The sequence below is a fragment of the Balaenoptera physalus genome (assembly GCF_965194825.1).
Source record: "Balaenoptera physalus genome assembly, chromosome: 18".
Lineage (NCBI taxonomy): Eukaryota > Metazoa > Chordata > Mammalia > Artiodactyla > Balaenopteridae > Balaenoptera > Balaenoptera physalus.
The window spans coordinates 27,408,270-27,431,778 of NC_138899.1; the positions used below are offsets into that span (position 1 = coordinate 27,408,270).

General features: G+C 36.6%; 1 long non-coding RNA gene across 1 annotated transcript in view; it reads left to right on the forward strand.

The window, feature by feature from the left end:
• The window catches only part of LOC309647492, a 79,793-nt gene that overhangs the window by 15,884 nt on the left and 40,400 nt on the right, over positions 1-23,509 (forward strand). The window lies entirely within an intron of this gene.

The following is a 23,509-nucleotide window of genomic DNA, read 5'->3' on the forward strand; positions in this document are numbered from 1 at the left end:
AAATGGTGAGTCCCATTAAAAACAAAAACAGAGTAAATTGTTGCTTAATTGAATATAACAATGCAAAGATCACCAAGGGGCTTGCTCTCCTACGAGAAGTATTTTGTTATAAGCATCCAGGATCACAGCAGAACTCTAAATATACACCAACCCTAAATCTTCATTGTGGAATTGCCTTACTACTAGGTAACTAGATTAAGCTAGTGAGATAGTTTGGATAGAATATCTAGAGATATATACAGCATGCTCAATTTCCTTTATTAAACAAATTTATTTCTGGTTGCTTTCTATTTCGTTATAGCAGCTACAAATTTCTTTTTATACCTATTAATGGAGAGATTTTTTTTCTGAGTTAAGTTAGACCCCAAACTACTTCATATAGATTTAAAGAGCAGATGCTTAGCACTGCTTTGCTTTGCTAAAGACCAAACACCTGGTAAAACTCCCTACCTTCTCTCCCTCCACTTGAAAAATTTCAATTACATTGGGTTTCAGGTTCTAGGAATTTCTGTAGCACAAATAATGGCATTTTTCACGATTTTCTGCTAAGACCACACTACACTCAACCTCATCTTGTGCTTTCTAGAAGAAGGTCTCAAAGCCATCTTAGAATTTTCTAGGGAAAAACTCCCAAAGGCATCCTCCCTTTGAGAGAGGGAAAAATGTATTATCCTGGATACTTATTCACATAGTTTTCACACATTTTTTAGGGATGGGGTAGGAAAAAATCCAGAATCAAGGCCACAGGAAGTTCACTGGATTTACATGTCCAGTTTATCATAGTGACTTTTTTGAGCCTTCTTGTATTGGGTTTTGGATACTCTCTCTCAGTTCTGGTCAGTGGACGGTCTGCGAATGATTGGGGGTTCACCTAGATCCTCTCAGGAGTCTGCATAGTCAGTATTATTGATATAAATAGTATGAAGACAATATTTGCCTTTTTCACTGTGTTGACATTTGCACTGATGATGTAAAAGCAATGATGGCTAAAAGTGCTAGTGCCTCAGCAGAGTTAAAGGCAGGGCATCAATTGTGACAGAGTCATTGTGTTCTTCACCGTCACTAACTCACAGAATGTCTTTGATGAAACAGTACAAATTACTGACATTATTAAATCTCAACCCTAAGTATATCTCTTTAACATTCTGTTGATAAATGGGAAGTACCCATAAGCCTCCCGCTGCTGCAAGCTAACATGCTATGCGTATCTCAAGAAAGCGAACTGGTGTGATGCTGTGCCTTGAGAGCTCAACTAGCTCCTTTTTCCATGAAACACAGTTTTTACTTGAATGAATGACTGACAGCTAAACCATGGTTATTCAGACTTGATTATTTGGTAGACGTTTCTTAAAAATAAGCAAAATGAACCTGTCCCTTTGAGGAAAATGACTGACGGTTTTTGTTTCCAATGATCAAATTAAAGCTTGAAAGCAAAACTTAAAATTTTGGAAAACTTGGATATGCCACCATGAACTTAGCTCTTTAGTATACAAAGACTTTCTGATAAGATTGGTGGGACATTAACAAATGTAATTTTTTGTTGTAAAATGGAATGCATGAGATACAGTGCATGAGTTTACAAAATCATACAGGAGTGAAAGATTCACTGAAAGGTGACATAGAACAATGTATTTCAGTGTAACACAGTAGCAATCATAGTTGTAAAGTTCATTCATATGGTTTCTGTTTCCATGTTACAACTACCTTTTAAGAAAATAATACTTGTTGAGTTTTGGTGTAGCATTGAAGAAGAATATCCTCAACGACCTGAAAAGGCTTTTTAAACACTTTTCCTTTTTTCTAACTACATATCTGTGTGAGGTCAGATGTTTTTCATATACTTCAACTAAAAAACCTACTGAAACAAATTAACTTCAGAAGTAAGGTATCCAGCTGTCATCCATTAAATTCGACATGAAGATTTAAGTAAAAAATGTAGAACAATGTCATTATAATTACTTTTTTTCTGTTTTTGAAAATATAGGGTTTATTTTTCAGTAGGTAATAGATTTATACAGTTATTTTAACATAGGTTAATATACAAATACATTTTTTCTCAGTTTAATTTCTTTAAAGGTAAATATAATCCGCATAAAGATTCTTTGGGCCCTCAATAGTTTGTAGGAGTGGAGAGGAATCCTGAGATGAAAAAGTTTGAGTATTGCTGTTCTGTCTTCTAACTAGAGAGATCCTAATCTCCAGCCTAGATAACTCATGTATGACACTGTGATATGCTGCCCAGATCTCCCCTTGAAGGAAAGACTTACTACCCCAGTTGCTTTGGGAGTGCTGCCACCAACAGCCTTCAGTCATCTTCAGCTGAGATCAGCTCAGCTGCAGAGAGCCACCTCACCCAAGGTCATGTCCCTTCCCAGGGTGGCCTGCATCTAGTGACTGGTGGATGCATGTGTATAGGGGCATGGCCATCTTTGTCCAACTCAGGACAACTCTGACAGTCATTCTAGTACCAGAGCTCCCTGTGGGATCAGATGAGGTGTCAAATGGCCTGCATCAGTGCTTAACTTCTCCCTTTGCCCACTGCTATGTCCTTTCCCTCCTTTCCTAATGTGTTAATTCCAAGGTCCTTCCTTAATACATATCCTGTACAATAGGCTCTGTCTCAGAGCCTCCTTCCCAGGGAGGTCACCCTGAAACAGCATGGGAGCTTGATAATACGTTAAAAGTTAATCCTCTTTTCAGCTTTGAGTAACCAGGGCACCTGAGGTATCACTTTACACAGGGTCCTAAGCTCCTTATTGACAAGCCACACAAATCCAGTGGCCTGTAAAAGGCTTTATGTGGTCTGGATAGTGCATATCCACGAGGCCTGGGGCAGGCTGGTTCTGGATTTCCTAGGGCTAGTTCAGGAGTGCACAAAGGAAGGCAGGTTTTGGCTTCTGGGAAGCAGAGGTGAAAAATACTGATGCTCTTTCTGTTTGTACGCATCTTCCAAATTTTAAGTGCGTGATAAGAACCCAAGAGATGAATAGGGAAGGGGGTCAAGAGGCTATCTAAGCGTGAGAAAACCAGACCTATCTGTTCATTTAGCCCATCTTCATATTTAATATATACTGACAGCCAAAGTTGGGTCAGTTTATTGGTGATCTGGATCAATTGTTAATATTGTCTGAGGTGAATAGATGGTCCCTGGTCTTTCTTTCAGGCCTCAGTACCTGGCCTAGAAAACAGAGTTTGGGAGTCAGCCTCAGTTGGATCTGGAGGATTTCAGGCTTTAACATTCTAAAGAATGAGGAAGCTTAGTTCTTCTTTCTGTAGCCCCATCTACATGATGACATTGATCACAACAGAATATTTATTTCCAATTTGATTAAGGTTAGCTTTTTTGCTCTGGGTATCAAAAACTGTTTCTTAGGTCCTGTATATATAAAGGGCACCTGAGTTGAAAATGAAATCAAGTTTTGCACTGTGACATTTGAAAATGACCCATCTATATACTGGTGGGCTAAATATTTATCCATTCATTTCACACTCATTCAGCACCTACTATGTGCCAGGAAGCAGTGTGAGTTCTGGAGGATACATGGATGAATAGGACAATATTCCTGACTTTAATAAGTCTTTTAAGGCATGTTAAAAGATAAACTGAGACCTATTACAATTTTTAAGAGTTTATTTGGGCAAAACCCTAAATTGAGCAGCACCAGACTAGAAGTGGTCAGGCATGCTCCACCAACAGGAGCTAGAGGCAGGACTTTTTGTGGAAGCAAAGCAAGGAAATTATTTGACTGGCTGAGGGGTTACTTTGAGAAAGCCTAGTTGACTGTTTATGATTGGTTGTCCTTAGATTTTGATTTCTTAACCTTGAGATGTTACAGGCTTAGGTTTTGGTTTGCTTACATAGATTGATAAGGCATTAGAACCACCTCAGTCTAGTGGCCTCCTTGTTTCATTAACTTGGCAGACAGATGACACTGTCTGGATCTTATTCAGTCCATTTGCGTATGGAAGGCAGTGTTCTAGGTGCTGGGGAGTCGATGGTGAACAAGCTATTTTGTCCTTCTTTGTATATTTTATGGGAGAAAGTGAAAAATTAGGACAGGGAAAATATACATGTCTCTAAAAATCATAAATATAAATAAATCATAGATAAAGAATAAATAAGAAAATAGAATATTTGAATAACAATCAGCATGCTTGATCTATTACATATCCAAAACATTAAGAGCATATACATTCTTTTCAAAATACATAGACTATTACAAAAATTCATGGTGTATTAAGTAACAAATAAAAACACAAAAAACCTCCCAAAGCTGAAATGATACTGGTCACAATATTTGTTCATAATGCAAATAATATTAGAAGTAAATAAGAAAAAGATAGCTTTAAGAAACCCTAAAAATTCCTAAATAGGGAAGCAAAACTGTAGTTATAAATGATCTAGAAATAAACAACAGTAAGTGAACTATATATCAAATCTGTAGGAAATTTTATAGACATGTACTTAGGAAAACTATACTTAGGAAATTTTATAGACATGAATGCATTGATTAGAGTTTGAAATGCATTGATTAAAAGTTTGAGAATCAATAAGCAAGGCATTCAACTCAAGATGTTGGAAAAAGGAAATCAAAGTGTAGAAAAGTATAGTAGAAAAAAATAAAATTTATGCATTTGGCATATAAAGTTAAGCCAAGCATAATAAAAATGGTAAATAACAAAAAAAACCTAAAATTTTTCTTTGAAATAATCACTAAACTATTAAAAATATTTGGTGAATTTTATCAAGGAATAAAAGGAGAGAAGATACAAATCAGGGTTAAAAAATATGACATAAACTACAGATGTGGAGACTAAAGTTTTGAGAGAATTCAGTGTACAATGTTATATTGATAAATATGAAAATCTTACAAAATTAGTGGTTTTCATGGGCTGTATATTAAGAATTGCTCAGAGAGAGATAAGAAAATATAAATAGACCAACAAATATAGAAGAAAATGGCAAGGTCAGTTTAATGGGTGAGGTCTACCAGTCCTTCAAGAAAAAGATAATTCCAACGTTAAAGAAACTATTACAGAAAAAGTTAAAGATGAAACACTTTCCACTTTATTCTACAAGGATAACCTTGGTGTCAAAATTAGATAAGCATAGCTCCTAAAAGAAAACTGTGCAGTTTAACTTATGAACATAGATACCAAAACTTTAAATTTAAAAAGTGCCAAATTAAATTCATAATGTATTAAAAGAATGTTATCATAACCAATTAGGGTTTATCCTAGGAATGCAAGTATTAGTCACTATTAGAGCTCCGTCAGTGTAATTAATCACAATAATACTTTTATTTATTTGCTAACACATGTGTTTGTTCAAGAAATATTTCTAAAGTGCCTGCAATGAGGAAGACACCATCCTAGGTATTGGGGTAAAAGTGTGAACAAGACAGACAAGATCTCTTGGAGCTTGCATGAGATGAAAGATTTAAAAAATCCACATAATCATCTTAATAGATGACCAGATATACCTCAAAGATGTGATACAAGTCAATATTCATTCGTGAGAAAAGCTTTTAGCAAGGGAAGAAAAGTATCAGTGCAAAGACAGGAATGGCTAGAGCAAGCATCATCCTTAGCTGGGAAACATTAGCAATGTTCACTTTAAGATCAGGAAAGGATGTCTGTTCCCTCTCTTTTTTTTTTTTTTTTTTGTAAAATGAAGTTTAGTTAACTTACTGTATTATATTACTTTCAAGTGTACAACATAGTGATTCGATATTTTTGTACATTACATAACCATACAAAGTTGTTACATTATTGACTATATTTCTTGTGTTGTACCTTACGCCCCAGTGAATTACTTCTTTTATATCTGGTAGTTTGTACCTCTTAATCCCCTTCACCTATTTTGCCCATACCCCTGGCTTCCTCGCCTCTGGCAACCACTAGTTTTCTGTATCTATGAATCTATTTCTATTTTGTTATATTTGTTCTTTTTTTTTTTTTTTTTTTTAGATTCCACATGTAAGTGAAAACATATGATATTTGTCTTTCTCTGTCTGATTTATTTCATAGCATAATACCCTCTAGATCCATGCATGTTGTTGCAAATGGCAAGATTTCATTCTTTTTTATGGCTGAGTAATACTCCATTGTGTATACCGCATCTTCTTTTTCCATTCATCTATCAATGGACACTTAGGTTGATTCTATATCTTGGCTGTTGTAAATAATGCTGCAACAGAATATTGGGGTACATATATCTTTTTGAATTAGTGCTTTCATTTTCTTTGGATAAATACTCTGAAGTGAAATTGCTGGAGGGTATGGTAGTTCTATTTTTAAGTTTTTGAGGAACCTCCATACTGTCTTCCATGGTGGCTGCACCACCACTTGCATCCCCACCAAGAGTGCACAAGGGTTCCCTTTTCTCCACATCCTTGCCAACACTTTTATTTCTTGTCTTTTTGATGATTGCCATTCTGACTAGTGTGAGGTGATACCTCGTTGTAGTTTTGATTTACGTTTTGTAAAAATTAGTGATGTTGGGCATCTTTTCATGTGGCTGTTGAGCATCTGTATATATTCTTTAGAAAAGTGTCTATTCAGGTCCTCTGACCATTTTTTAATAGGATTGTTTGGTTTTTTTTTGATACTAGGTTGTATGAGTTCTTTATATATTTTGGATATTAATCCTTCACTGGATATATAATTTGCAAAAGCCTTCTCCCATTTAGTAAGTTGCCTTTTTGTTTTGTTTATGGTTTCCTTCACTGTGCAAAAGCTTTTTAGTTTTATGTGTTCCCATTTGTTTATTTTTGCTTTTGTTGCCCTCGCTTGAGGAGACAGACTCAGAAAATATTGCTAAGACCAATGTCAAAAAGTGTACTGCCTCTGTTTCTTCTAGGAGTTTTATGGTTTCAGGTCTTACACTTAGCCTACAAGTGACTGTCTTTTAGGCAGCATATAGATGGGTCTTGTTTTTATCCATTAAGCCACCCTGTGTCTTTTTTTATATATATATATATTTTAATTAATTAATTAATTTATTTTTGGCTGTGTTGGGTCTTCGTTTCTGTGCACGGGCTTTCTCTAGTTGAGGCTAGTGGGGGCCACTCTTCATCACAGTGCGTGGGCCTCTCACTATCGCGGCCTCTCTTGTTGCGGAGCACAGGCTCCAGACGCGCAGGCTCAGTAATCGTGGCTCACGGGCCCAGTTACTCCGCGGCATGTGGGATCTTCCCAGACCAGGGCTTGAACCCGTGTTCCCTGCATTGGCAGGCAGATTCTCAACCACTGCGCCACCAGGGAAGCCCCACCCTGTGTCTTTTGACTGGAGCATTTAGTCCGTTTACCTTTACAGTGATTATTGACAGGTATGTACTTATTGCCATTTTGTTACTTGTTTTCTGGTTGTTTCTGTAGTTCTCTGTTCCTTTCTTCTTTTAACATCTTCCCTTGTGGTTTGATAATTTTCTTTAGTGTTTTGTTTGGACTTCTTTCTCTTTATTTTTTGTATATCTATTGTAGTTTTTTGTCTTGTGGTTACCTTGAGGTCCATATATATTGACCTACATATATAGCTATTTGTTTTAAGCTAATGGTTGCTTAAGTTTGAACACTGAATAAAAGCTGGGTGCAAGCTGGGCAGGGGACATGCTGGGGCAGTCTTGGCAGGCTAGCTAGAGAACCAGGTGCTTTCCAATCTGCTGCCTCTGCATTGGGACTTGAAGTATGCGAGTTTGTGCGCGAGCCCTTTGAGAGTGGAGTCTTGGTTTTCTGCAGCCCTCAGTATCTCCCGGTCATAAGCCCTGCTGGTTTTCAAAACCAGTTATGGGGGTAACGGGGGCCCTACTTCCTGGTGCCAGTCTCTAGGACTTGAGTGCCCAGTGTGGGGCTTGAACCCCTCCCTCCTTAGGGAAGACCTCTAAGTTTGTGATAGCTCCTCCCTTTTGTGGGTTGCTGCACTGGGGGTGTGGGTCTTGATTAGATCACATCTCTGCCCTTCCTACTTGTCTCAATGTGTTTTTTTCCCCCATTATATCGTTAATTGTAGAATAGCTGTTCTGCTGGTCTTCCGGTTTTTCTCAGAGAGAGTTGTTCTATATGTTGTAGTTTTTATATGTTTGTGGCAGAAGGTGAGCTCAGGATCTTCCTATTCCACCATCTTGATCCCCTCAGGTCTCACTCTTAATGTTCCAAATTGCTCCTGATGTCTGATCAGTTAAAAAAAGAGACAAGATATATGGATATAGATATAGAAATACAGATATATATGAAAGGCAGATTTCTAGAGTTTCCATTTGTAGAAGATAAGGATATTTACACTAAAACCCAGGAGAATTAATTGATAAACTATTAGAACTAATAAGAGAGTTTAGTATTTTGGCCAAGTAGAAAACCAAAAATATGAATATTGAAAGATTTTCTCTACAACAGCTGTAACCAGTTAGAAAATGCACTAAGATTAGAGCCTAAAAATGCCAAGGGATAAACAAAAATAAACATGTAAGACCCATACTGAGAAACTTATAATACCTTACTAAACAATATAAAAAGCCTAAAAAATGTAAAAAATACTACGTGCTTAGATGAGATGATTCACTAGTATGAAGACATTAAGTTTTCCTTTAATATATCTATAAATCCATGTAAATTTTAATAAAAATGCCAATGATATTTTTTGATGGAAGTTGATCCACTGTTTTATGTTGAAAAGAAAATAGAAATAATCAAGAACAGATTGTAAAGAAAATAAAACATCAAAATTAATGAAAAACAAGCAATGAGGGAACACACCCTATCAGGTATCAAAATATATTGCAGTTGGCTTCCCTGGTGGCACAGCGGTTAAGAATCCGCCTGCCAATGCAGGGGACATGGGTTCGAGCCCTGGTCCGGGAAGATCCCACATGCTGCAGAGCAACTAAGCCCGTGCGTCACAACTACTGAGCCTGCTCTCTAGAGCCCCCGAGCCACAACTACCGAGCCTGCGAGCCACAACTACTGAAGCCTGTGTGCCTAGAGCCCATGCTCCGCAACAAGAGAAGCCACTGCAATGAGAAGCCCGCACACCACAAAGAAGAGCAGCCCCCGCTCGCCGCAACTAGAGAAAGCCCACGTGCAATGAGAACCCAACGCAGCCGAAAATAAATAAATAAATAAATCTATAAAAAAAAAAAAAAAAGAAACCCACTTTATTTATTTATTTTTTAATTTTAAAATTTTATTTATTTTACAGCAGGTTCTTATTAGTCATCAGTTTTATACACATCAGTGTATACATGTCAATCCCAATCTCCCAATTCATCACACCACCACCACCACCCCCTGCCGCTTTCCCCCCTTTGGTGTCCATATGTTTGTTCTCTACATCTGTGTCTCAATTTCTGCCCTGCAAACCGGTTCATCTGTAACATTTTTCTAGGTTCCACATACATGCGTTAATATACGATATTTGTTTTTCTGACTTACTTCACTCTGTATGACAGTCTCTAGATCCATCCATATCTCAACAAATGACCCAATTTCGTTCCTTTTTATGGCTGAGTAATATTCCCTTGTATATATGTACCACAGCTTCTTTATCCATTCGTCTGTCGATGGGCATTTAGGTTGCTTCCATGACCTGGCTATTGTAAATAGTGCTGCAATGAACATTGGGGTTTATGTGTCTTTTTGAATTATGGTTTTCTCTGGGTATATGCCCAGTAGTGGTATTGCTGGATCATATGGTAATTCTATTTTTAGTTTTTTAAGGAACCTCTATACTGTTCTCCATAGTGGCTGTATCAATTTACATTCCCACCAACAGTGCAAGAGGGAAGAAACCCACTTTAAATTAAAAAAAAATATGTTGCTGAGATATAGCAATGAAAAAGATGTGATATTGGTGCACATATGTACAATGCAGAATAGAGACTTCAGAAATAGACACAAGCACATGCTAAAATTTAGTAACACAGTGACATTTCAGATCATTAAGAAAATGTAAATGTACACTTGTGACACTGTAATATGACATATAAAAATGATCAATGAAACAAAGTAGCCCAGAAACAGATACATGCATTACAGTTATCTTTCTGAACCCTCCCTCCCCTCAACCTCTTTTCTGCCTTTCTTTATTCTTTTCTGTTCCCTGGGAAGCATCATCTGGGATCCTTTTCCAACTGCACTGGACAATTGACAGTGGGAGGCCCTAGCAGGGGATGACTGGACAGCAGGAGAAAAAGGTCAGAGTATTTTCTCCCACTTCTTCCTTGCTGCCTCTACTTCCCTGGCAGCAGCTGTGTTCCTCTACAGTTTCAGCTACTACGGGAAGCTTCCCCACCTTGGTTCCAGCTCTCACTGGATTCCAGTAAGTGTGTTTCCTCTCCTTGATAGTAGATTCCTGGTTTAGTTAATCCCTGGATGCCTTCACATCCCTTGATTCTTGCCTTGACCCCACCCCTACCTCTGTAAATATCTTCATTTAAACCATCAATGTGAATCTGTTTTCTCCTGTGATCCTGTCTGATAATGTAAGTGGTACCAGGAGTGAGGTAGTCTCGTTTTACACCTAATATCTCAGTTATAGAAGTTTTGCTTCTTGTGATTGCAACTTGTGGCTCAACAGTTTAGAGCTCTTAGTTGTGAAGGGAGAAACTTTTTCACCATTGAACATGGTGATGGCTCCAATAATGTGGAAGCTGAGACTACTGCCTCCTTCCTCATGGTGCTAAGTAGTCAGACAGAGATAGCAGGGCTTGCTGTTCTTGCCAGAGTGATCAACCCTTATTCTTAAGAAAATTAAAGTTGATGTTATGTGATGAAAAAGAAATAGTATCTCTAAAACTCAGGGCATTCACTAGAGCACCTCTCACCATTAGAATCTCCAGTGATAACTCTCAATGAAAAACCGTGACAATCCATTACTGAAAGGGCTCCTAAGGCCTTAGATCCTGGGAGAAAGAAGGGGTTTAGGTTTTATCACTCTGCAGCCAAAGTGACGACAGAGGGAATAGGTGGCAGAGAGAGGAAGTTATGATTGTCAACTTTAACCTGATGACCAGATACAGAGCAGGGACCAAAGAAGCCTTGCATATCTTACATTAAATGATGATTTCTCTTTTACCCCACCTTTTTGTGCTACCTTTTATGAAGATAACAGGTGGAGGCTAATGTTTTAAGTGAGGTTCCAGGCAGGTGTGTATTTGAATAAACATCACCCCTTGATGATATTGTAATGGATGGGACTATATGGATTCCCTGTTGGTGGATAAGGTTTTCATCATCTAGCAAAGGGCAAGAATAGGTGCTAAGTGGCAAAAGAGGTGGGCTGTGCTGGTGACCCCCCACCCCCATTCTCTAGTCTCCACTCATTTACTTCCCCCTGTGCTTTTTAGGAAGCTGAAATCTGCAGATTGCCTTACTGAGCCTCCCTGACCTCTGCCTTCAGTTTTGTTTTGACTGATGAGTGGCACCTGCAGGGAATCAGAAGGTGGGAGGAGACTGGGGACTGCTTCTAGGGCAGCAGCTCTGTTTCTCTACAGCTGTAGCTTCTACTGGGCAGCTTTCCTCCATTACTCCAGATTTCAGAGGGATCTAGTAATGCCAAACCTCTTTTCTTTTCTGTGCTTTTCTTGTCAGGGGTAGACAAGACTTCCTGCTGTCACCAGGTGCCTCCACATCTGTGTTCTAACACTGTCCTTTTCTAAGTTTTCTTTTCATTAACAACTCTTTAAACCACCTGACCAAATCCTTTTTCTTTATCCGACCTACACATCGTGCATACATGAAAACTAGATCTATATTTGAGGTAGAAGTAGAAATTAGTGGTGAAAGGATAGATTATTCAATATAGTTGACCATATATACATGGGTTTTCTCTGGGCTCTCTATTCTGTTCCATTGGTCTATGTGTCTGTTTTTATGCCAGTATAATACTGTTTTGGTCAATATCACTTTGTAGTATAGTTTGAAATCACGAAGTGTGATGTCTTCAGCTTTGTTCTTCCTTCACAGGATTGTTTTGACTATCTGGGGTCTTTTGTGGTTCCATATGAAATTTAAGATTGTTCTATTTTTGTGAAAAGTGCCATTGGAATTTTGATAGGGATTGCATTGAATCTGTAGATGATTTTGTGTAATATAGATATATTAACAACATTAATTCTTCTGATCCGTGAACACAGGATATCTCTTCATTTGTTTGTGTCTTCTTCAGTTTCTTTCATCAACGTCTTATAGTTTTTAGTGTACAGACCTTTTGTCTCCTTGTTTAAATTTATTCCTAAGTATTTTATTTTGATGCTGTTGTAGATGGGATTATTTTTTAAATTTCTTTTTCAGATAGTTCATTGTTAGTATATGGAAATGCCACTGGGTTTTGTATGTTGATTTTGTATCCTGCAACTTTATTTTATTTTATTTTAATTAATTTGTTTTTGGCTGCGTTAGGTCTTCATTGCTCCGTGTGGGCTTTCTCTAGTTGCAGTGATCGGGGGCTACTCTTCATTGCGGTGCGCAGGCTTCTCACTGAGGTGGCTTTTCTTGTTGCGGAGCATGGGTTCTAGACACATGGGCTTCAGTAGTTGTGGCACGTGGGCTCAGTAGTTGTGGCTCGCAGGTTCCAGAGTGCAGGCTCAGTAGTTGTGGCTCATGGGCTTAGTTGCTCCGCGGCATGCGGGATCTTCTGGGACCAGGGCTCAAACCCGTGTCCCCTGCATTGGCAGGTGGATTCTTAACCACTGCACCACCAGGGAAGCTCCGTATCCTGCAACTTTAGAATGCATTTATTCTAACAGCTTTTTGATGGAGTCTTTAGGGTTTTCTGTATATAAGAACATGTCATTTGCAAACAGATACTTTTGCTTCTTTCTTTCCTATTTGGATTCCCTTTTCCTCCTTTTTCTTGCCAGGTTGCATTGGCTAAGACTTCCAGTACTATGTTTAATAAGAGTAGTGAGGATGGGCACCCTTGTCTTGTTCCTGATTTTAGAGCAAGAGCTTTCAGCTTTTGCACTGTTGATATTGACATGTTGATGATGTTAGCCGTGGGTTTGTCATATGTAGTCTCTATTATGCTGAGGTTTGTTCTTTCTATACCCAGTTTGTTGAGAACTTTTATCATGAAGGGTGTTGAATTTTGTCACATGCACGTTTTGCATCTGTTGAGAGGATCATGTGATTTTTTTCTCCATTCTATTAACGTGGTATATCACATTTATTGATTTGCAGATGTTGAACCATCTTTGCAGAGCAGGGATAAATCTTAGTCGATCATGGTGTATGATCCCTTTAATGTGCTGTTGAGTTCACTTTGCTAGTATTCTGTTGACAGTCTTTGTGTCTGTATTCATCAGAGGTATGGCTTGTAGTTTTCTTTTCCTGTACTGTCCTTATCTAGCTTTGGTATCAGTGTAATGCTGGATTCCTAAAATGAATTTGGGAGCATTCTCTTCTCTTCAGTTCTTTATAAAAAATTGAAAAGATTGACATTAGTTCTGTAAGTGTTTGGTAGAATTCACCAGTGAAACCATCTGGTCCTGGGCTTTTCTTTGTTGGGAGGTTTTTGATTATTTCTTGAATCTCTTTAGTCATTATTGTTCTGTTTAGGTTTCCTTTTTCTTCATGAATCAGTCTTAGTAGGTTGTATATCTCTAGGAATTTATCCATTTCTTCTAGGTTGTCCAGTTTGTTGGTATATAATTGTTTATAGTAGCTTTTTACGATCCTTTGTTTTTATGTGGTGTGGTGTGAGTTGTAATTGCTCCTATTTCATTTATGATTTTATTTGAGTCCTCTCTTTTTTTCTTGGTTAGTATAAAACTAAAGGTTTGTTAATTTTAAAATCTTTTAAAACAACCAACTTTTTGTTCCCATTATCTTTTTATCCTATTGTCTTTGTTCCTATTATCTTTTTCAAAATTAGTTAATTAATTAATTAATTAATTTTTGGCTGTGTTGGGTCTTCGTTTCTGTGCGAGGGCTTTCTCTAGTTGCGGCGAGCAGGGGCCACTCTTCATCGCGGTGCGCGGGCTTCTCACTATCGTGGCCTCTCCCGTCGCGGAGCACAGGCTCCAGACGCGCAGGCTCAGTAGTTGTGGCTCACGGGCCCAGTCGCTCCGCGGCATGTGGGATCCTCCCAGACCAGGGCTCGAACCTGTGTCCCCTGCATTAGCAGGCAGATTCTCAACCACTGTGCCACCAGGGAAGCCCTGTTCCTATTATCTTTGTTCTATTATGTTTTTTCGTATTATTTTTCTAGCCTCAATTTCATTTATTTCTGTTCTAATCTTTATTATTTCCTTTCTGATAACTTTGGGCTTAAATCTTTCTCTTCTTTTGATTCCTTGAAGTGTAAAGTTGATTTACTTATTTGAGATCTTTCTTTTCTCTTAATGTAATTCTTTGTCACTATAAATTCCCCTGGTAGAACTGCTTTTTCTTATCCCAAAGGTTTTTGTATGTTGTGTTTTCATTTTCATTTGTCTTAGGATACTTTATGATTTCCCTTCTTATTTATTCTTTGACCCATTGGTTGTTCAGGAGTGTGTTATTTAATTTCCATGTATTTTTGAATTTTTCCATTTTCCTACTGTTATTGATTTCTAGGTTTATACCACTGTAGTCCAAAAAGATACTTGATATGATTTCAACCTTCTTAAGTCTGTTAAGGCTTGATTTGTGGCCCAACATATGATTTATCCTGGAGAATGTTCTGTGAGTGCTTGAGAACAATGTGTATTCTGTTGCTGTTGCAAGGAATGTTCTGTGCATGTCTGTTAGGTCTATTTGGTCTACAGTGTTATGCAGGTCTGCTATTATCTTACTAATTTTCTATCTGAATGATCTATCTAATGCTAAAAGTGGGGTATTGAAGTCCCCTACTATTATTATATTGCTGTCTATTTCTCCCTTCAGTTCTGTTAATATTTCCTTTAAATATTTAGGTGCTCCAATGTTGGGTACATATATATTTACAATTGTTATATCCTCTTGATTAATTGACTTATTTATCATTATATAGTGGCCTTCTTTGTCTGTCATGACCAATTTTGACTGGATGTTTATTTTGTTTGATGTAAGTATAGCCATTCCTGCTCTCTTTTGGTTAACATTTGCATGGAACATCTTTTTTTTCCCCATCTCTTCACTTTCAGCCTATGCATGTTCTTAGAGCTAGTGTATGTTTTGTAGGCAGGATGTTGTTGGATCTTGTTGTTCATTCATTCAGCTGCTCTGAGTCTTGTGATTGGAGAAACTAATCCGTTTGCATTTAAAGTAATTATTTATAGGTAGGGGTTACTATTGACATTTTGTTAATGAATTCAGGGCCATACGAGTACCTGTAATATGGTCTAGAGGGTGGTCTGTGGGTTCTTTATGACAAAGGGCAGGGTCTTCTCTTGCATGGAATAAATACAGTACTGATGAGTACGGTTGATCAGCTTGCACCTGTTTTCATCACTCCTCACTTCCTCTTTAGTTTGGGCTTTGGTGTTGCCCAAGTATCCCAGTATGTTGGGAGGACTGGGCTTTGATTGCTGATTTCTATCTACCAGTGGCAAAAGAGCAAGACATCATTCCCCCAAGACAAACGGGGGAAGGAAAGGCAGATCTGAAAGCTTTTTCCCTCTCATTCCCCTAACACTTGGCCTATGTCATTGTCCTACCCCTCCATACTATAGGTACGCCTGACCCTAGTCCCTGATGGCCTTTCTCTCTTAAGGGGCTTTCTTGCTGTTTCTATCTTAGTTTCCCAGATCCATGCTTACCTTTCTCTTCTTTAATTGCCTGAGAGTAGTTTTCAGGGATAAATGCCTCAGGCAGTGGTGGTTCATCCTCTTAACAGAATCCAAAATTCATTTCTCTCTCCTTTTTAAGACTGTGAGCTTCTTGAAGGCATGGTTAGTGAATTATTCATCTCTGCATCTCAGAAAATGAGATAATAACTGGATCTTAATAAAAGTTTGTGGAGTTGTCAAAGCATACTAGTGAGTTATGATAGTCAGGCTGAGGTCTGGCTGGACCATAAGGCCACTCTAATCAGTATGGCTTCCTGTCATTGTGGCCAAAGGAGTCAATGAGATCAGAAATATTAGACCAGTGGTATCAATGTTCATGTACTCCTGAGCAAGAGTGGGATTTTTATGTGACTAAGAACTGCTATTGTAATTATAAATTCAATGATGATATGGATCCTTGAGATGTAGATCTGGAGAACTGCCCAAAAAGAGAACAGAGATTAGCAAAGCACATTGTTCTGCTGCTTATAAAAATAAAGGACAGTCCAATTAAACAGTGCAAAATGTATAAAGTTCAACAGGTAGGAAATGAATGCATGCAAAAAATCAGTGAAATCCAAGTAAGATCTGTTGATTTTATTGTGTCAATGTTAATTTCTTGGATTTGATAATGTACTATAGTTATGTAAGACGTTACCTTTGGGGGAAGCTGGGTGATCAGTACATGTGACCTCTCTTTACTATTTTTGCAATTTTTTATTAGTCTAATTTTCTGAAATAAGAAGTTTTAACAAGAGTCAACCCTTTATGACTAAAGCACAGACAAAAGATTTGCAGAATGGTGAAATTGGGGGGCAGTGTGCTTTAAATTTATGGGAAATAAGAGGAAATGTTACTTAGTATTGTGAATGGTAAATCTGCAAAACTCTTTAGGAGATGGAAGGAGCTGAAAACATAAATAGGTATAAGAAAGGCATAGACAAGTTCACAGGTGATTAATTAATGATTTACATATAAAGGCAAAAGTGCTGTTTGGGCTGTAACTCATAATTCTGTTGATGACATTTAACAATAAAATATGCCACTAGAAGAAAATACTGAGATCTGGTGTCCTGTATGGCAATATTATCCAAAATGGAGAAATAAGGTTCAGTGTGGAATGTCCTCTGGAGTCAGGAGTCTGGATTTGAATCCACACGCTGACAGCTACTAAACTATTTCACTTTTCCGAGCTTGGTTTTCTCACTGAAAATGGAGAAAATAGTGGCATCTACATTGTAAGTTTCACATGAAGAGTAAATGAAGGAACACACATAAATCAGAGTTTTTCACACTATTATGCTAAAGAACCATTTTAAAAAATTTCTAAACTGTCATAGACCAATCCTTTGTAAAATAGAATAAAAATGAATTATGGAAAAATTAAAATTAAAAAAGAAACGACAAGCCTGGGTTTTTTGTTATTAGATCCATAGATATGAAATTACGCTCTCAAATTGCTATGAATTTTAACTCTTAGTCTCAAATTCTGTTCTTAACTTGCTGTGGGCTGGTGACAAATAGACACACATTAGTGGGAAGCACTGAAAAAGAGTCTTTAGCTCAGAACTTGGCTCTAATAATTAAACCTACCAACAATCTCCTTGTAGACTATTTAGACTTAGTCTTGTCTTTTTCCAGTTTCCCCTAAAAACCAAAACAAAGCAGATTCTCCCCCTCCTTTGAGTACTTGCTTGTTTTTGATCAAGCCTCATATCCTTAGTTGCTAACATTTCTTTCCCATGGAAGAAAGTCTCACTCTCAGAGGGCAATTCCCTTGTCAGTCTGGCTTCTTCAGTGCCTACAGTTGGGCTTGAGGAAGTACTATTCAAAAATACTCTCAAAATGTAAAATATTGGCTTTAAGAGCTGAGTCAGGGAAATCTGTGCACTGGAACTCTACAAATGACAGCGCTTTATAGGGAGTTGGCGTCTGGAAATTCTTTATTGTATATGTCCATGTTGAAAATTTACAAGTATGAACAAGGCAGCATGGCACATGGCTAGACCTGCTAAATTTTAAGTCTGTGTCTTTTACTTGTGGTTGTGACTTTGAATTTATTTCTTCTTTTGAGTGCTCAGGTTCGCTTTTGTATTCCTTGGGGAGAGAAAAATCATGCTTGCAGGGAACTCTGTTGCTTAACTAATGATTTTAAAAGTTCTATTGAAGGTTTAATTAAAACTGTTGAAAAATAAGAAATTGTTGGGAATCCAACAAAAATAGAATATTTGAGTCATGTACATTTTCAAAGGCATTTATTAAGATAGGGGAATCGAAGACAAGTGGCTTGGTTGCAATATGATAGGTATATTCACAATGCTTTTTTTATTTTGCCATTTGTTGATAAAATATTAATAAATATTGAGCACAGTTCCATCAAAAATCTTTAAAATGTAAGTTCTTTAACTATGTGAAAAGCTATTTACACCTTAGCCAATAAAAGAACTAGAGAAGGGTTGCTTAGTTTGGAGTTTTTGAAACTGTGTTTATTTGTTGATTGACATCTGAAGAGCAGACTTTGCTTGTGTGTGTTATGAAACTGCCTCAGCAGTCTGCAAAATTGGAATTTCCTAATTAGCTACCAAAAATGCCATAGCTTTCCTGAATGTATAGTGTTTTATAGTTTTGTTTTTCTGGGTATTATTTGTATTTTATAATAGTTTGGTCAACAAATGATTTGAAATTGCATTATGCTCTCATACATAAATCACAAATATCTTCTACTTCTATTTTTAATTCATGTTAATCTGTTAATATGAGCTTGTTGATTATAAGTATCATCAAGTAAAAACACTTTAAACTGAGAAATTTTATTATTTACCCTGAAAATAATAATTTTGTTTTTGGTATCATTTGAAATTAGATTACTTTTGAATAATTTTAGCAAAAGAGTTTTTCCTTAGTATGATTTGATATATAATACAAAGTTATTGTCCTGCACACTTTGCAAGTGTCTTCGTAGTAATTGAAAGGACTAAGTGTGAACATTTATAAAAGTAGACTTATTCTTTTAAGTTGAAATTTGCTCAGAGTAAGTGCAAAAGTTTTTGACAAGTTGACATACAAGAAGAAACACAAAGATAAAACTAAAAGATGGTATTCATGTATTACAAAAATCAGTTTATATTTTAAAATCATATTTGAGACAAAGAAGAAATACATAATAAAAGATTGACTTTTATTGGGGGAAAAAACTCAAGCAATCATTTGAAATCATAAAAGTCTTTTTGATTCAGATAGCACATAATTTAGGAATGACTTAGTGGTGAAAAAGGAGCTTCTTGCTTGTTTGGCTTGCCCCCTAGGTGGTGATAAAAGTGTTGCAGAGTAAAAAAGACAAGGCAGAAAGACAGATGTAAGCAGGATACTCAGTTCTTTCAGAAGATTCTGGTTTTGATTCTTAGGGTTAAATTGACTCAAGTTATCTGCTCTTTTTCATATTTTTGCTCATATGAACAAGGATAGTGCTTTTTAAGAGCCTTACGTCTGGGTATTTTCCTGACTCCTCTTCTCCTGCCTTCTGTCGCCCATGAAATCTGGCACAAATACAGACTGTGGAACCTATTTTCTGAACTATCATCATTGACTCACCAAACTTCAATTTTGTTAGAGGTCTGTAGGAATAATAAAGGCTTCTCAGACTACGCTCTATTCAGAATTGTTAAATGAGGGATTATACTGCATATTCAATCCTATGCTTACAGACATAAAAAGGAACCTGCTAAATAATTACATACCTTGATTATCACATCACAAGTTACACCAGGGCTTCATATTCCTTTGAAGAAGTATCATTCAGCTAGAAATCCTATGAGAACTGAGGAAACTGATTTTCAACACGTGTTGCCAAAATTGAATACTATTTCCTTTTTTAACAAGTAAAAGTTTCTCAAGGAAAACCACTATATTATTTTTTGTTGTTATTTTTGAATTCAGATGCATTTCCATTTTGTATTTTCAACATAGCATGTTGGTTGAGGTTTTTCTGTTAGTGATAAGCCTGACATATCATTTGTGAGATTAACAAAATTTTAGGTACTCAATCACCTAAAATCTAACCTAAAAAAATTTAATATCCATTCTGGATAAAGAGACAAAATTGCAAATCCTATTCAATCTGAAGAAAAATAATCCAACATTTTAGCAAATATTCACCAACATTCTGAAAATGAAAAATATTTATTTGATGTCTATCTTTAACAAGAAAACATAGGCAACAAAATGTTGAATCTATATTTGCTATTCTGATATTGTATTAATTATTGCTTGTTCTAAGATAAAGGGATTATTAAAGAGTAAAGGAATTGTAGCTCATGGCCATTGTGTTATTTGTTAAAAGCACAAGCTGAAACAAAGTTGCTGCACACAGGCATGTAGGCTGTATACTGCACAACCCCAGGGAGCACCATTTCTATGGACTACAATGTAAATGGCACTCCCTGGATTTGGATGGCGCCTGGAGCTGGCGTTCTGCGCAGAGTGACCAGTAAGATGCCTGTTTCTCAGGAAAGGCTGTAGAGATATTTTCTGTTAACCAGATATAAATTTGTTAGGTGGAGTAGCCCAATTTCTTGAGATTAGCTGTTCTGTATAACAAGGAGCCAAAATTTACCATTACCATTTCTACTTCCACAAACACTAATTGAGCATGTAGTGTGTGCCTGGCATTGTGTTAAGTAATTCACATTTTTCTTATTTAATCCTCACAATAATATTATGAGGAAATTGAGGTTGGATAGATAACGAACTTGTTCAAGGTAATACAACTGATAAGTTGCAGGAATTAGAACTCACCCAGGTTTCCCTGACAGAGAGGCAGGAGCTTGTAATACATAAATACCATGATACCACCATGGTGCATTAAACAGTTCCCACTGGCCTGCACTGAAGTTTGTACCATGGTCAGTAAATACCCGAACTTGTTACGTTGTCTGAAACTTGAGTACTTTTATTTGGGAATGTTATAAAGAATATCAAACTTCAGAAACTTCCTGATAAATACAAAAAAATTCTTGTCTCTAGATGTCAGAACAAGATTTTCAGGCAGTGGATGATTTCTCTGTGGTATATTTTTGAGAATTCTTCCTCCTTTTCCCCATTTGTTTATTCTTCTTAGATTCAAACTATAGAAAGGGTCTCTGGCTGACAATTAAAACATGCATTTATTGAAAGGTAATTGGGATCTCATGAAATTGCTATGAAGAGCAAAGAACCAGACCCAGAGAATGCTCAGAAAAAAGACGTTATGCAGCCAGTATCATAGCCAAAACTGGCCCCTGCAAACAATCGAGGGCAGACCCCACAGCTAATAATAGTTTTTATCAAGTGACATTTAGATGGTGATGCCCACGGCCGTGACTAGAATGAAGCATGTGCAGCACTTGTCTTGGGCTCAGAATTTAAGAGGATCCCCCAAACTCAGTAATTAAGCCAAATAATATTTTAATGAAATATTTAAAAAATCAAAATCAATGCAGTGATGAACAAAATATCAAAATTTTAAATGAAGAAGGGATGATGATATAATAAAGTAACTTCGTACTTTGAGTAAGAGATGTCATATTCCTTTGTGGTATAGGCACCATTCATTTCAGTGTCAGAAAAGTAGTATCACAATGGAATCTCTGAGCATATTATACTCAAGGCCTTAGAACCTGCAAAACATGACCTCTAGCAAGTCATCTTACATCAACACTTCAGTGTGAGATAATATACGACACATCCCATCTCCTTTATAATTTAGTCATTTGAGTTATCATTTGCTGCAAAACACTGTTTTGCTCATAAAGGAGAGTAAATAAGAGCAAAAAAAAAAAGGGCTTTGAAATAAGTTTTCTTTTTAACTGTCTGTTAAAATGAAGTCCTTTATTTTGTGTGGTAGCATATGGTCTTGATTCTCTTAGTGCAGTTCAAGAAGTAGCCTATATGTAGATCACTTTAATAATGTGCTGCTAGTTTCATTTGGTACTGAGCACTTTTTTGCACCGAGTGGGTGCTCAATATTTTTAAATGTTTGTCAAATGACTGTAAAGCAGAGAAAAACCAAAAATAATATGGTTGTTATTTATATGACATTTACATGATACTGAAAAAACTTGATTTCTGAAAATTATACTTATGAAAGTACAGAGTCAAAATACAAGCTAATATATAGCATCATAATGATATTTTGCACTTATAGAAAAATACAGGAGATTTTTAGTGATTTGTATTTTCCCTATACATATTGCAGATACCTATAACTTATTTAATTAATTTAACTGTGTGTTGTAATATAAGATTAGAAGTTATTTATATTGATATTGCCTGTGCATGCCAACAAAACAACATCTTAACAATAGAATTACAAATACAAACTACATATATTGACTTTTCTGATGAAATTTATCATTACCTTTGGGATTGTTTTATTAAACCATAACACTTGGGATCTGTATGTATCTTTTATGGAAGGAATTGAAAACCCTTTGCAAATGTTGAGTATCATTTTGGATACCAGTGACAAATGACACTTTAGTAATTGATCTCTATAGAAGTAGGTTTAGTTGCTGTGTTATTCTGGCATTTATTATAGTTCTTTACAGATGTTTCTTCAGCATCATGATCAATTATATGTCACCAAACCTAATATCTAGTAGCTAGTCAGTTTTTTAAAAGAAAAATCCCAGATATTCTGCATGATGGCTACCTTCTAAATTGATTTCCTCAGAAAATATATTCAGTAGAGAAGATTAACAAAGGTTGATAGCTTATGAACAGTTTGAATTCCACTGACAGTATTTTATTCTTCAATGCCCTCTGTTAAAGGATGAGAACACCACTGAAATACATTAGAAAGAAAGCTAAGTTTTATAATTTATTATTAGTTTCTATGCAAGAGGGAACTTTTTTTTTTTTTTTTTTTTTTTGTAGAATACAGTCTCTGTGAACAAAGCAAAGAGTGACCTTATAGTGGGTTTTGAGGAAGTATGGAGTTTAGGTACTGCTGACATTAAGAGGTACTGAAGGGAATCTATGACTGATAGATTTGGGTGAGTTTAAAACTGTTCTGTGGTTAGTAATTTATGACTTGAAAAAGGCCAAAGAACAGTTAGTCATGTGTACTTTTTTTGAATTTGGGAAAGAGAAACTTTTAATTCTCACTCCATACTCAATTTAAGATAAAAAAACGGTTTAATGTCATACATATCTAATTTTTTGATTGCATTTGATCAGTTGAGAGAGTTCTAGGAAATGAATGTTGTGCAACAAAATTTGAGGCATGCAGTGACAGATGGCACAGAACATTAGTGTACCAATTAAGATTTTTGGCTACATGCAGCTGAAACCAATGCTAGGTATTTCAGGGGGGAGAAGGGAGAATTGATCAGAAGGATATCAAGGATCACAGAATCAAGGGGAGGTTAGAAGACTATGCTTGAAAACTAGTCAGAAACCAAGGCAGTTTCAGAGGTGTCAAGAAGCTGGATGTGAAAGGCACAAAGTTATTTTCTAGCAGGGACAATCTGTCTAGGATGAGATTGCTTCCAAGACCACTGCCACTGAATCAAGACATTCAATCTTTCATATGTTTAATCAGCAGATATTTATTGAGCACCTACTACATGCTAGATTCTGTTTCTAGGTACTAGAAGTACAGTTGTCACTGTTCCCTTGAAATTCACACTCTGAGGAGGGAGACATAATAAATAAAGAAGTAAATATATGTCAGATGATAATAAATGCAACGGGGAAAATATGTTCTATCCCTAAGTGTAAAAGGGTTATGAAGTGTCAGGAGTTGG